The sequence below is a fragment of the Gavialis gangeticus genome, unplaced genomic scaffold (genome assembly GCF_001723915.1).
Source record: "Gavialis gangeticus isolate Ggan-Ray unplaced genomic scaffold, GavGan_comp1, whole genome shotgun sequence".
Classification (NCBI taxonomy): Eukaryota; Metazoa; Chordata; order Crocodylia; family Gavialidae; genus Gavialis; species Gavialis gangeticus.
The window spans coordinates 55,570,646-55,583,631 of NW_017729034.1; the positions used below are offsets into that span (position 1 = coordinate 55,570,646).

At 43.9% G+C, this 12,986-nt stretch overlaps 1 protein-coding gene across 1 annotated transcript in view; it reads right to left on the reverse strand.

The window, feature by feature from the left end:
• DISC1 (disrupted in schizophrenia 1) overlaps positions 1–11,137 on the reverse strand; it is a 483,854-nt gene extending 472,717 nt beyond the window's left edge. Inside the window, exon 1 of the mRNA XM_019527173.1 lies at positions 11,025–11,137. The gene's annotated coding sequence lies outside the window, so the exon portion shown is untranslated. The remainder of the gene's footprint in view (positions 1–11,024) is intronic.
• Between the last annotated feature and the right edge of the window lie 1,849 nt (positions 11,138–12,986).

Here is a 12,986-nt window from a genome sequence, read left to right on the forward strand (position 1 = left end):
TGGGAGCTGGGGCAGCTCCACTTGTCAGCCAGAGCTTCCAGTTTGATTGTCCAACAATCTGATTATTCCACCAGCTCTTCCCAGAGGGTGTGGCCTCTGGATCTGCATGTGGGGTTTCAGCAGGCTGCTGCTGCTGGCTGGGAAAACAGCCCAGAGCTGCCGCCATCCCCAGCTGGAAGCGGCAGCCTGATGTCATCCTGCATCGTCCAGGGGCTTGCACCACCCAGGAAGAGCTCAACATTCCCCAGCTCCCTGATAACTTCCCCCAGCTCTTCCTGGGGGGCACAGGCCCCCGGATCTGTGCACCCGATTTCAGCAGGCTGCCACTGCAGGCTGGGACCAGCAGCAGCACCACAGTCTTCCCGGCACTCGGCGTGGGCTGCACCGAGCAGCTGCCGCTGGCCCCAGCCTGCAGCAGCAGCCTACAGAAACCACATGTGCAGATTGGGGGCCCACACCCCACCAGGAAGAGCTGGGAGAATCAAACCGGGAGCTAGATGTCAATATCACAGAAGTCTTTCACCCTCCCTCTCAGTTTCTGTTTTGCTGCAAGCAAGCCCGACTTTGAAGCTTGAAACGTTTTGAGTGCCCTCATTTTGTTTCAAAGCTGTTTCAAAGCCTTTTGTTTCATTACAATTTCACTGTTTTGAGCTTGAAACAGCTTTGAAATGAAACACCCATCGAAATTTCGCACAGCCCTAGAAAGTACTTATGCTACCCCCAAAGTTACAGTCTTTCTGCGTCAATTTAGGTTTTTCTATAGTGCCCAAGATATCAATACAACATCTGAGGCTCCAATCCTAAAAACTGTTTTCATGTGGACAGACTCCAGCACCGAAGCAAAACCATCTGGCAGGGTTGTAGACTTTGTGTATTGTAAAAAATAAACATTGCTTACAATGTTTTGACAATATTTTTAACTTAAATATTCCACATTTTCCTCCTCACATCTCTCTTTGCCATTCATTACGTTCATCTCTCCTTCTCTAAAAAGTAAGACTGGCTACTACTGTAATGTCCCTCGCCTCCCATCTCTCCATATGAATGAAAAGTTCACTTAAAAGAAAACGATCAGTAAACAGTTAGCAAAGGGATTTTTTTTATAGGCCTCAAGAAAGGAGTGGGTCCCAGAGAGATTCCTAAATGGAAAGGGCAGTGATTTTATGAACTAACTGGGAAAGGGCAAGCCGTACCTCGAAAGTGGAATGGAAAAAGAAAATTGTGATCCTTTTGGTACACAAATTATTACACCATTTCTTTCTAAAGTGCAGAGCACAATGGGGTCCCAGGCCTAAATGAAGGAGTTTAGATAATATACTATTACAAATAATGATAACGGTGAGTTGACAAGAGGGGGACACAGAGAGACACAAAAGACAGAACAATTACTTATCCTTATCAAAATGTGTTTGTATAAACAGTATTTTCACTCTTACACCATGCAAGAGACTATGTACAGATGTCAATTCAGGTTATTGAGAGACATCCCAATACTCCCTCCTTTTCCCTCAAAGCTAACACCAAAGAAAAGAGATGTTTCAACCTCAGCCTCCAGTCTTATACAAAGTTATTCAGGTCAGCTCAGCTTTGTATCCAAAGCATTCTTCTCTTTGCCAACAGAAAGGTAAACATAACCTTTACTTAGCACAAGCATCCCAACAACACTCAACTGCTTTTGAGTAAAAGAGATTAGGCCTAACCTTCTCCAAAGTTTAACATGGTGTCAAGTTGAATATGGTGTCTAGCCTTATACTGACTTTGGTGTTAGTTATCTCAGAAAGAAAGAAAAGATGTCAAGTATTCACATCCAATGACAATTGAAAAGCACAGCCTTTAGAGTCCTGGTTATAGGACCAATATATATACCATATTCAACTTGTATCCTCTGAATTTGAGAGCACAGACAACTCAGCTCACCTGCTACTAGCTGTATCGGAATACTAGTTCAGATACGTGTGTGTCTGCTTCAGTGCCAATAAAACAACACAAAAAGGTGCTACTAAACTCTTCCCTTCTTTAGATGTAGATAGGAAATATCTTTAAACGTAGATGCAAGAAATACTAAACTCTTCCCTTCTTCAGATGTAGATAGCCATGAAAATGCATGGGGTTTTTTTATTAAAAATCATATCATATGAGTAGGCAGGTGCTTTCTTCAATGGTGCCTGCAACACTACAGTTGTAACAGCAAAGTAAATTTTTTATTTTTTTTAAAAGCTACACCTTTCCATGAAACAGTACCCAGGCAAATTACCACCTCAATCCCAGCCCCAATATGTTGCACAGGAGGAGCAAAATGAGATAATATGGCTTTAGCTTATTTACTTCAAAATAGTTTCCAGATGTGATTATACAAGTAGTCTGATTTTAAACAAAATATTTGCAGAAAAAAATACTATGTATACAGCTGAATTAAAGACCTACATTTCATTTACAGCATGATTTAATGGAGAGAACAGTAATATGCTACAACAACAACGAGTTCCACCTGATGTACATACAATGACATAAGTAGCCCCACAGTCCTTTTTGAGGTCTATTTAATAAACCACACATTTCTTTCATCATTATATGTGCTGAGCAGCACCGTGGATTCCCACCATGTCTGCTCAGTCAGATAGATCACCTGCAGCAGGCTCCACTATAAAACTCATCACAAGGAAAAAAGGAAGATGTGAGAGCGCATTGGCAGCAGTCAATTTAAAAGACAAGCACAGTTTGAGTGCTCCAGCTTGGAGATTTGAATTTTTAATTTCACCAGGAGAGTGGGTTCCAAATTAAGTGTCTGATGCACAATCAGTCTGAAACCAGAATTGAGTTTGCTGAAATAGAAAGTAATTTTCCCTTAACAGCTCAATAGTGATCACATATAATGAAAATAAAACAACATGGCAGTTCCTATATTGCCCCGGGTGAGGAGTCAGTCAGCTTCTAACTTTGCAATTTCATATAAAATCCTAGGGTAAGTTCCTTTCCTTTGTCTCCCACAGGAAGCTCGCCACTCTGGAGGTCATGCTGTAAAACCCAGGTGCCATCCAAAATCTCACCCTAACTGCTTTGTCACCTAGATGCCGGGAAAACTGAGCAACCATATTATTTCATCTGTCATGAATAGATACAGAGCTACGTACCATCACTAACACACTGAAAGTCCAGTCATCCTAGCATCTCCCTTAAGGAGAAAACAGAAACCTGCCACACTCTGCATTAGAGAGATGACAATACCATTCTGGCCTTCTCAAAAAAAAAAAAAGAATGGAATCACTCAAGCACAATTCTGTATACACACCTGCCATGGGAGCACACTAATACCATGTCAAAAAAATGCAGCTAATCAAGCTATAAGGATACAGCCCAAACAGGGCTTGAAGAGCCCACTTAGCAAGGCACACAGGCCATCAGAGGGTAGAGACACTGGCTCTTTTGCTGGAGAGGGAAGAAAACGCACATTCCAGGCAGCTACTTTTTCAGGGAAAGAGAAGCCAAGTCAGAAGAGCAACCCAGGTGTCACTTCTCATTTAAGAGGTAGGTGGATGGGAAAAAAGAAGAGCATGATGAGCTGCTATAGCTTTCCCCATAGGGTACAATCAGCAAGGAACAAAATCAATTTAAACAGGCATCAGTAACATACAGCCCATGAGACAGATCTGGCCCATCCATTGGATCCAACCCACAGAGAAGAGGGCTTCAGCAGTGTTCTGGTGGCAGGGGACTCCAGCAGGAGGCTGTGCCCCCATCACAGCCAGGGGATGGGAAGGGACAGCAGCAGGGAAAAGTGGCAGGGGCAGCCAGGTCAGAATACCACCTACTTCCACCCAAACCAAGTTGCTCCTGCGCACAGCTCTGACAAGTTGCTGACTACTGACCTAAAGCACAGGGCTTAAACCAGCAATTGGTAGCCTCTCTAGGGTTCCCAGTATTTACTAACTGTACTCCAGCTCAACTGATGGTAGGGCAGGAGGGGTTTTCTTAAGCATTCTTAGTGTGAACAGGAGTTAGCACAGAGTGTGAGACTCCAAAACGTTGCCAGAGCTGCCTTGCCATTATCTTTACAAAAATATTTAAGAAGAAAGAGACTCGAGAGATGGTGACTGAGGGAAATTATGAAAGACAGTTTCCAAAGAGTTTCTCAAGCCAATGATTATCTAAAAAATGTTCATACCATACCCGCCAAAAAGGGGCCTATATTTCAATTAGTAGTAAGGCAGAGGGCCCATTATTAGACAAGTTCTCATCATATACAACAACAACACAGGCAAGACAGCCACAGGTAGCCTGATGGGACAGCCTGTGCAGATCAAATTCCATTTTGATTTGAGCCCCATTCAGAAAACATGCATCCTTTTACAGATAGACACAAATCAAAAGATCCAGTCTTGAGTCCATGGGCAGAACCAGATTGCAAAATGTTCTTCTCACACAAAGCAGATTTTGGGACAAAAATCCTCACACCCAAGCTAGTAACCCAAAGCGTCACTATAGTTAGGCTCCATCCATCCTGTTTTGGCCATGGGTAGAAAGAGTAGATACTGCTCATGATCCACCCAGACTTACAACCAGATGCATAAAAACTGTCTACAGATTCACTGGCTCTGTCCAAAACTCTCCACAATGCACTGCAGTGACCAGTGGTGATCCTGTGCACAGTCTTTCTCTGTCCATATGCAATCTGTGTTGTTTGTTCTCTGCATACAAGAAACCCCCAGATTCCCAATTGCCTTTGATCTATTTTAGGTCCCAGTGGATGTATCTCTGGATTCAGTGCAGGAACTCTGACATACTGTTACAACTAACCTATGTGCACATAAAGAACCTTAACATACTCTACAGTACCTAGGTTACTGAGTTAGCCAGTGTGTCCCACTATAGATATATATAATGAATCTTACTTCATATATGTTTTTTTTGTTCTGTTTTTGTTTTGATTCCAAGAGAAAAAAGGTGAGGTGGCTGTGGCCCTTCCACAGTTACAATCCAAAGCCAGTGAACAGAAGACTCAGGAAACAGGAAACAGAAAACAGGGATGGAGGAGAGGTAGTAAAATCCACTTCAACAAAGAACAACATTTCAAAGAACCACAGTTACTACAAGATAAGTGACCATTTTTGTTCCTTTTGAAGTACCTGTCAGTGCACATCCCATAGCAGGCAACTGGCAAGAAGTATCCCCTCAGGATGAAGAGAATCAGCTGAATCAAATCAGACAGGGATTATAGTACTGCTCCCCCAAATTTGGCAATTGCTCAAGTAGCCAAGTCCAATGAGCAATGCTCAATAAAGGGATCAGAGGGTTAAGCATTTTCATCGCCTGCAAATCACAGAAATTGATCCATTCCCAAAGCAGGCAAAGGCTGTCGGCTGAGTTCCAGCAGAGCGAGTTTGAATGTTTGGCTGCAGATACATACCACCCAACTGGCAATGCAGCAAGAAACACAATGCTATCCATTTCAGTGGTCTCAGAAGGGAAATGGCTTGACTTCTGGAACTCCTCACCATGGCTATCGATAAAGAGGTTGACAGGCTAAAATAGTTTGCTTTATCACTTCATTGACAGAACAAAGCAGACACTGAATCAAGTATCTTTTCTCCCCACCTTGTGTCAATTGTGGATTTAACAAGAAAGGTATATTGATCGACTCATCTAGATGAAACTAACTAGGAAAGAAATTTGGCTCTATACCAGGGGTGGGCAAAATACGGCCTGTGGGCTGGATTTGGCCTGCTAACAGATTTTATCCAACACACAGCAGGTGCCTTAGCCCCACCTCGCCCAGGTGCAGGCGGGAGAGGGGGGGAGCAGCTCAGGCCATGGTGTGTAAAGCCAGTACCACTGTACTGGGCATGGAGGTGCCGCCTGGTATAGAGTGGAACCTGCCCTGTCCCTGCACATGGCTCTCAGGCACGCTAAGAGCTCTAGTCAGCAGGGCCACGCAGCATGGTGGTGGGGTGGGGTGGGGCAAGGGAGGTTCCTTCCAGTTGCCACTGCCAGTATCACCACCACTGTCACCCTGACCCATCTGCCCCACATCACCAACAGGGGCGCCATACAAAGTGGGCAGATGGGGTCTACATGGAAGCTGTCCCAGGACACCAACAGGGTGGGCGTACTCAGCTGGGCAGATGGGATGGGGCCGTAGGTGGGCAGGGAACAGTGTCCAGGACACCAACAGGGTGGGCAAGTGGGGCTGAGGCTGGGATTGTGAGGTGGTGGCTGCGTGGGGCCAGGGCAGAGCTGCAATCCGCTCCCTACATGTCCCTGCGATGAGCGCTGGCTCTTGTTCCCATTGCAAGGATGAACAGGGAGCTGATCATGGCTCTAGTCCATGCTGTCACCACTCTGCAATTCTGGCCCCACTGCTAGATGCTGTCCCCTGCCCACCTGCAGCCCCATCCCATCCATCCAGCCATGCACCCTCTGCCTGTGGGGGTCCCAGGCTGGTCTCCATGGAGATGCAGGCGCCCACCTGCCCACTCTGTGTGGCACCCCTGGCAGTGGATGTGGGACAGATGGGTTGAGGGCCAGACAGGATCAATTGGCATCTCCCAGCCCCACACTGTGCTGGGAAGTGTAAACAGTCATGACAGAGGGCTGCGTCTGGGTCAGCACCTCAACCCCCTCCCCCCGCCCCAACAGCTCACAAGAACTCCTTAAGTGTACCTCCAGCCCAAATAATTCCCCACCCCTACTCTGTACAATGCTGCATAAGAAGTTTTGATCATAAGTGCCTGAGATTTGCTCATTCTCCCAAGCTGAAGCAATAACTGTTAAAAACATTGTCTTCAGAATGAGGCAATGCAGGAAACAGTCTGACAGGTGGCCCTGTAGAGACTCCAAAAATCTCAGGAAGATTGACTGAAGTCCCAGGAAGACTGGCTGGAAACCCAAAGTAGGGTCTCTAGCCAGTAGGTAAGAATGCAGTCTTTCAAGAAACCTTGATGCCACAGTGTGAAAACAGACTGAGCATGACTATACAAGCAAACAGAAAGGTGAGATCATTTCAAACTGAATCATAATTGACCAGGAAGGACAAGGGACCTGCCTGTTCTTAGTCCAACACATAGTCAAGGACCTCTAGTACAGAGGCCTGTATTGCACTTAGATGAATGCATTTTTCTATCAAACAACTTCCAGCTCTATAAAAGGATTTCCTTACCTGTACAGAATCATCTCTGTACATGGTCTTTGACCAGCCAACACCATCAGTGACACTAGAAAAAGAATGTGGCTAATGAAAAGAAACTGCTGGGATGGTTACCATGAGCAAGAGGGCATAATTAAGTTTACAGTTACCTCTGTAGAGGAATGTGGTTTCCTTCTAAAAGAAAAAAGCATAGGAAAAACTCAGTGGCTAAGGAGGGAGGTGTGGGGCAAGGAAGGTCTGCTTTTAGGAAGTAGCTCAAGTATGAGGAGATAGAAATTGAGCTGAAATATTTGTCCCTCTTGAGAGTATCACACTAGAAATACTGTTTATAAGACCTTTTCTTTTGAGGCTCAGTAAATCTCTACCATTCAAGTCTGGGAAATTGGAAACCTTAGGACAATTAACTTCCAAAATTTACTCTGACAGCCTCTCTGGGCTAATGTATGCTAGCCAAGAATGCAGGTTGCCATTTATTAATAAATATTATGCCTTTGTTGCTGAAACGAAAGTATAGAATTTTGCTAGGGGTTTGCTAACTGATTACTGTCACATCTTATTTGCATATCATCTAAGTATTTTTAACTAAAGGGCCATAATATATGCCATCTTTCACCTGGAACCCTACCCGTCTCTTCTCGTTATCCTAATATTTAAACATTTCCCTGAAGAGATTAATACTGTACTTTAGCTTTCTATGAGACAATTTATGGTATCATGCAAAGTTCTCCATACAAATGAAGCAGATGAAAAAGTTTACAATGCAACCTTTTAATTTGGAAAACAAAATGAAGTAAACATGAAATTGGGCCTTAAAATTCAAAAAGCTCAAGATATAAAAAATGTAAACATAAGCAAATGAGATACGTCTTATCCATGCAGATTTTGGATTAATCTTAACATATTAAGACAGTGATGCTCAACATCTGGCCCATGGGGCCACAAGATGCAGCCTATGGAACTCACCCTAGGCCTGGAAATTTGTCTGCAGGAGAGAAGAGTGGTGGCAGCATTAATTGCTGCAGCTTTCAAAGCTGCAGCAATTAATGCTGCTACTGCTTCCCCGCGACACATAGGGAGCCCTGCAGGCTGGATGTGTGCTGGATTGCAGTGTCACTCCATGGCTGGATAACACCAAAATGTGGGATTGCACCCATGGACCAACCCAACATGCAGACTCCACACAGGATCCAAGCCACAAACCAACCTCAACCATGGGCTCCAGTCATAGACTGGCCCTGTGCTACTCATCCAGCCCCAAGATATACTACAGCAGGGGTGCTCAACCCCAAGGCCCAAACCAGATCCAGTCCACAGCACAGTGTCATCCAACCCACAAGTCTCCCCACAGGTCCTGAAATTTGGCAGCAAAGAAATGGTGGCACTACTCTCCCACTGCCAAATGTCCAGACCCATGGGGTGACCCAGGCCCTACACAATGGACTGGGCATCCAATCCCAGCGTGCAGGGCTGAGCAGGGGGCAGCACTGGGCCTCAGGGAGGGGAAGGGGTGGCACTTGCTTCCCAGGACCCAATCCTAGTGTGTGAGGGTGGGACGGGGCAGCACAAGGTCCCCGGGGCCCAATCCCAGCACACGGGGCAGGAGGGGCCAGTACTGGGCCTCCAAGGTCCATTCCCAAGACACAGGGGCAGGAGGGGCCAGTACTGGGACACTGGACCTAAGCCCAGCACATGGGGCAGGTAGAGGGTAGTGCCAGGCCTCAGGGCCTGATCCTGGGGCACAGGGCTCCGTCTAGCCTGCACACCAGCCCCAAGGCACTCATTTGTCCATGAGCCAAAAAGGTTGAGGGCCACTCTACTAACAGAAGAAACTGATCTCAAGAGAAGATTTGCCAACATGTAGATCAGAAAAGACTTGATGAAAGGGAGCATTGATATTGTTTGCTTACATTATTTTTCAGTTTTTTCTATACAGCTGCTGTTTTCCTCCTTTTCCTTTTATTTATTCCACATCTGTTATGCACATTTTGTGGCTCACACTGGGATTCACAGAGCCCTTTGTGAATAAAATGCAGATGATCTAAACCAGTCCTTTTCTACAGTTGCTCCCAGGGCGAGTTCCTGCTTCTTTGTTTATGATGACCCCTTTCTTCTCACTCAAGATCACAAATTGAAGCACTACCTAAAGATCGTGGGGATCCTCTGACACTTTGGAACAAGAACTTCAAAGGTCCCCATGATGGAGGTGGTAAGAGGTCAGCTAGAAAACACAAGCAAGCAGACAGCACACATCCTCCTACTCCCAATTGGCAGAAATCTTCAAGGACTTAAGAAGTGCTCGACCATGAGCAAGTCAAGATTGGCTGTAAATATCACGGGGCAGTTTCATTGTAGGTGCAAAAAGAACTCTACTAATTTGCTGCTTACACCAGTCTGAATCTGATACATTAAAATTAGCAATAATAATCTGCAAAGCACTGAGAAAAACGGGATCTTAAAAGCAAAATTAGCACTGTGCCTAATACAGAAGTCTTGGCATTTATGTGTTCTAACATAACAGTCGGTTGTTAAATTTAGGCACAACACTCTTGAAAAGCAACATAAATTATATAATTCATTTTATGTCTTATATATTTTATTCTCTCTTTGCAAGGAAAGTAAAGCATTTACAGACACAGAACAGATGAAGTCTCAATGATACTCCACAGCTTTATTATACCCATCCATTAGTAAACAGGCCCCATTAAAGGTTAAAGTGGCTTGAATAATGTTACAAAACTATGGTCAAGGTAGAAGGAGCAACTTTCCTGGGACTGCAGAGTGATCACTAGGGGAAAAAAACTGTTCTCAAAGAAAGAACACTTTGAGCTTAGTATCTTTTGGACCTGTGACTTTATCATATTGTTTCAAGTGTTTGTCTTACAGACTTACTAAAAATAAAATTCCTTCCCAGCACTTTTTTTTTTTTGGAATCCCAGAATGCTCTCAGCACTATTTGGAAGTAAAGTAGTGAAAGCAGTAAGTTCCTCATTATTCAAGTCATGAGTCTCCCTTAAGCAAAGTCTGCCAATCACACGAAACTGTATGAGATTTTGTGTTGTAAGAAAATATTCCATCAGGGACTTCATTTAAGACTAATTTTCAGAGATAATCTAAACCAAATATGAAGTCATGACTCCAGAAGTGAAATGCTAATGCATTAGCTCACCTGACTTCTTGTGTGCATATCATAATTTGCTCCCATCCATACAAAAAAAGACTAAAGCAATTTATAGTGTTTCTACACCCTGGACAAAGCCTAAAGATGCCTGAAACTCTGAACAGATTTTCAGATTTGGTAGGAAAAAGAAAATTTAATAAAACGTCTGACTCATGGATTTTCTATGAGTTCTTCTACTGATAAAATAAAAGATCTCCATTTATTTCTTCATTGAAAAAGAACAGTGTTGGCATTATCTTTTCTACACTGCAGAGGAACAGAGTGGGCATTATCTTCAAACTGGAAACTTTTTCACTCCTCTCCAGATTCTAAAGAAAGCTGAAAAGGGAATACCCAAAAGAGTCCTGAAATGGTTTCCAAAGATTCCACAGTTTAAAGAATCCTGCACTCAGCAGGAACAGCTTGCATGTAGAGTCTTACCAAAAAAGGAAAATGTTAAAAGCTTTAACAGCTTCCTGATGTGCTAAAAAAATGCAAGTTATGATCTACTATGATGCTATAATGTTTATTTAACAAAACTATCATGACGTTTTTAGTCAATAGACTTGAACTGACATCACTTTCTCCTCTGAAATTAGATTACCTGAAAGTTAGGGTCAGGAACAGGAATTTTGTAGGAGAAAAAGGGACTAAAATACAATTCTTGTAGAGCTAAGCAAATTTTTAAGGTTAGAATGCCCTCTTTGGGTATGATGATATAGTCACAGAAATAATGAAGTGTTCATCAAATTGGATGCAAAGAAAGGAAAAGGCCCATGCATTGAGTCTACAGTCCTGTAACAAGAAAGGGACAGTGCTAGAACTTTAAATTATATATATATTATATACACACACACATATATATACATATATGTGTATATATACGCACATACATACTATAGTCATGTAGAAGATATGACATAATCAAAAACAGTTAATTATCAGTGAACAGAGAGTTAGGAAGGTTGGTCATGACCTAAAACACCATATTTACTCAACTGTAAGATGACCCTGATTATAAGATGACCCTGCAATAATTAGATTCTATATATGGAAAATTTATAAATTTGATATAATTTTCCAGATATGGAATCTAATTATTGGAGGTTTGCCTTGAATTTGTCTCCCTCACACTGCTATAGCAGGGAAAATAAATATAGGGGCCAGGTAACCCCTTTGCTCTCTGCCCCCCAGTTTCTTTCCCCACATCCCTCTCCCCCCTTATTCTCAGACCCTGCTTTCCCTGAGCGCATGGAAGTGAAGAACAAATCTGAAAAAAATGCCCTTGAAATAAATATAGCTGTAGCAATTAGCATATAGTACCTATAGATTTAGTTCACCCAGAAATTATGCATTTTACCTTTTTTGAAACTGCTGCAAGCTTTAACACAAGTACTCCATAAAAATACTCTTAAGTAGCACTTTGGCACCTACTTAGAGAGAGTACAAATTATGCATGATATTAGCCCAAAGCCAGAAACGATTTACCAGATAGTTAACTGGGCTGGCTCCAGCAGAGACAAGTGTTTCAAGTCATTGTGGTCCCACAGCTCAGCACAGCTCAGTATGGGCACCTATACACATGCAGCCAGGCTGCTCCCACGCCCTGTAATCAAGTCTGGTAAATTACGCTCCAGCAGACTCCAGTGTTTTCAGTGCAGGGAAGCTGATACACGTGACACACCAGGCACCCCTCCCCAAAAAAACATCTATATGTGCCCTATGTGTGTATATTCCAGATACCCCCCTGCAAATGAGCCATGTGCTAATTAGCCCCTCTCCTGCCCCCCCCATGCATGATTGGAACTGAGTGTTCTTGTCATGAGTCCTGAGATCCTCCAAAAATTTACAGTAGATGAGACATAAGGCAACTTGGCCTCGCTTCACCTCATGGAGGGCAGATCCACACTAATCACATGCAATGGGCTAAGAAGGGGTGACAGAGGGATTCTGGGTGAACTGTTTGGGGCCCCATTTGGTGATGTTTGCCAGACATTTAAGGCTGGTAAAAAAAACAGGAATTACTGGAAACAGGAAAGAAAAGCGCAGCTCAGCTGTCAGAGTAAAGAGGAAATCAAAATGTATGAAATGTACTTGCTCATCATGACTCCAAAGAAAGAGTCAGTGCTAATGGGTAGAGGTGCACCAAAAAAAGATTTTCTTGGCCAGTACCAATAGCTGATTATTAACCAGCCAGGCAGTAGGCTGTGTGAAAACGGCTCTGAGCAAACTCTAGATCTACTACCAGAAATCAGTAATGGAGGAAAGAGGACGCAGCCAAAGCTACCTGGCATACAGACATGTGGCACTGGACCTTCCAACTTCCACCAAGTGGAAAAGGGGGCAGTGACAGCGCAGAAGAGGAAGAGACAAGTGGAACTGATGACAGCAGCAGTGGGTCCTCCAGTGGGAGCTGGAGTGACAGCAACACAGACAACAGGTGGACTATGTGCCCCTGCAAGCGGAGTGGGGATGAAAGGAAAGGGTTACCTGGTCTGAGAGACCAGAAGTTGCTTGTATGTGTAGCATGTGATGCGGATATTGGAATAGGTTTGGGTGGCCAGCAGGCTTTTGTATGGGTGCACGGGTGAGGGTTTTGTAACAGGTTAAGGCTGTCTTTGTGGAGGGATACTCGGAGAGAGAGAGAGAGAGAGAGAGAGAGAGAGAGAGAGAGAGAGAGAGAGAGAG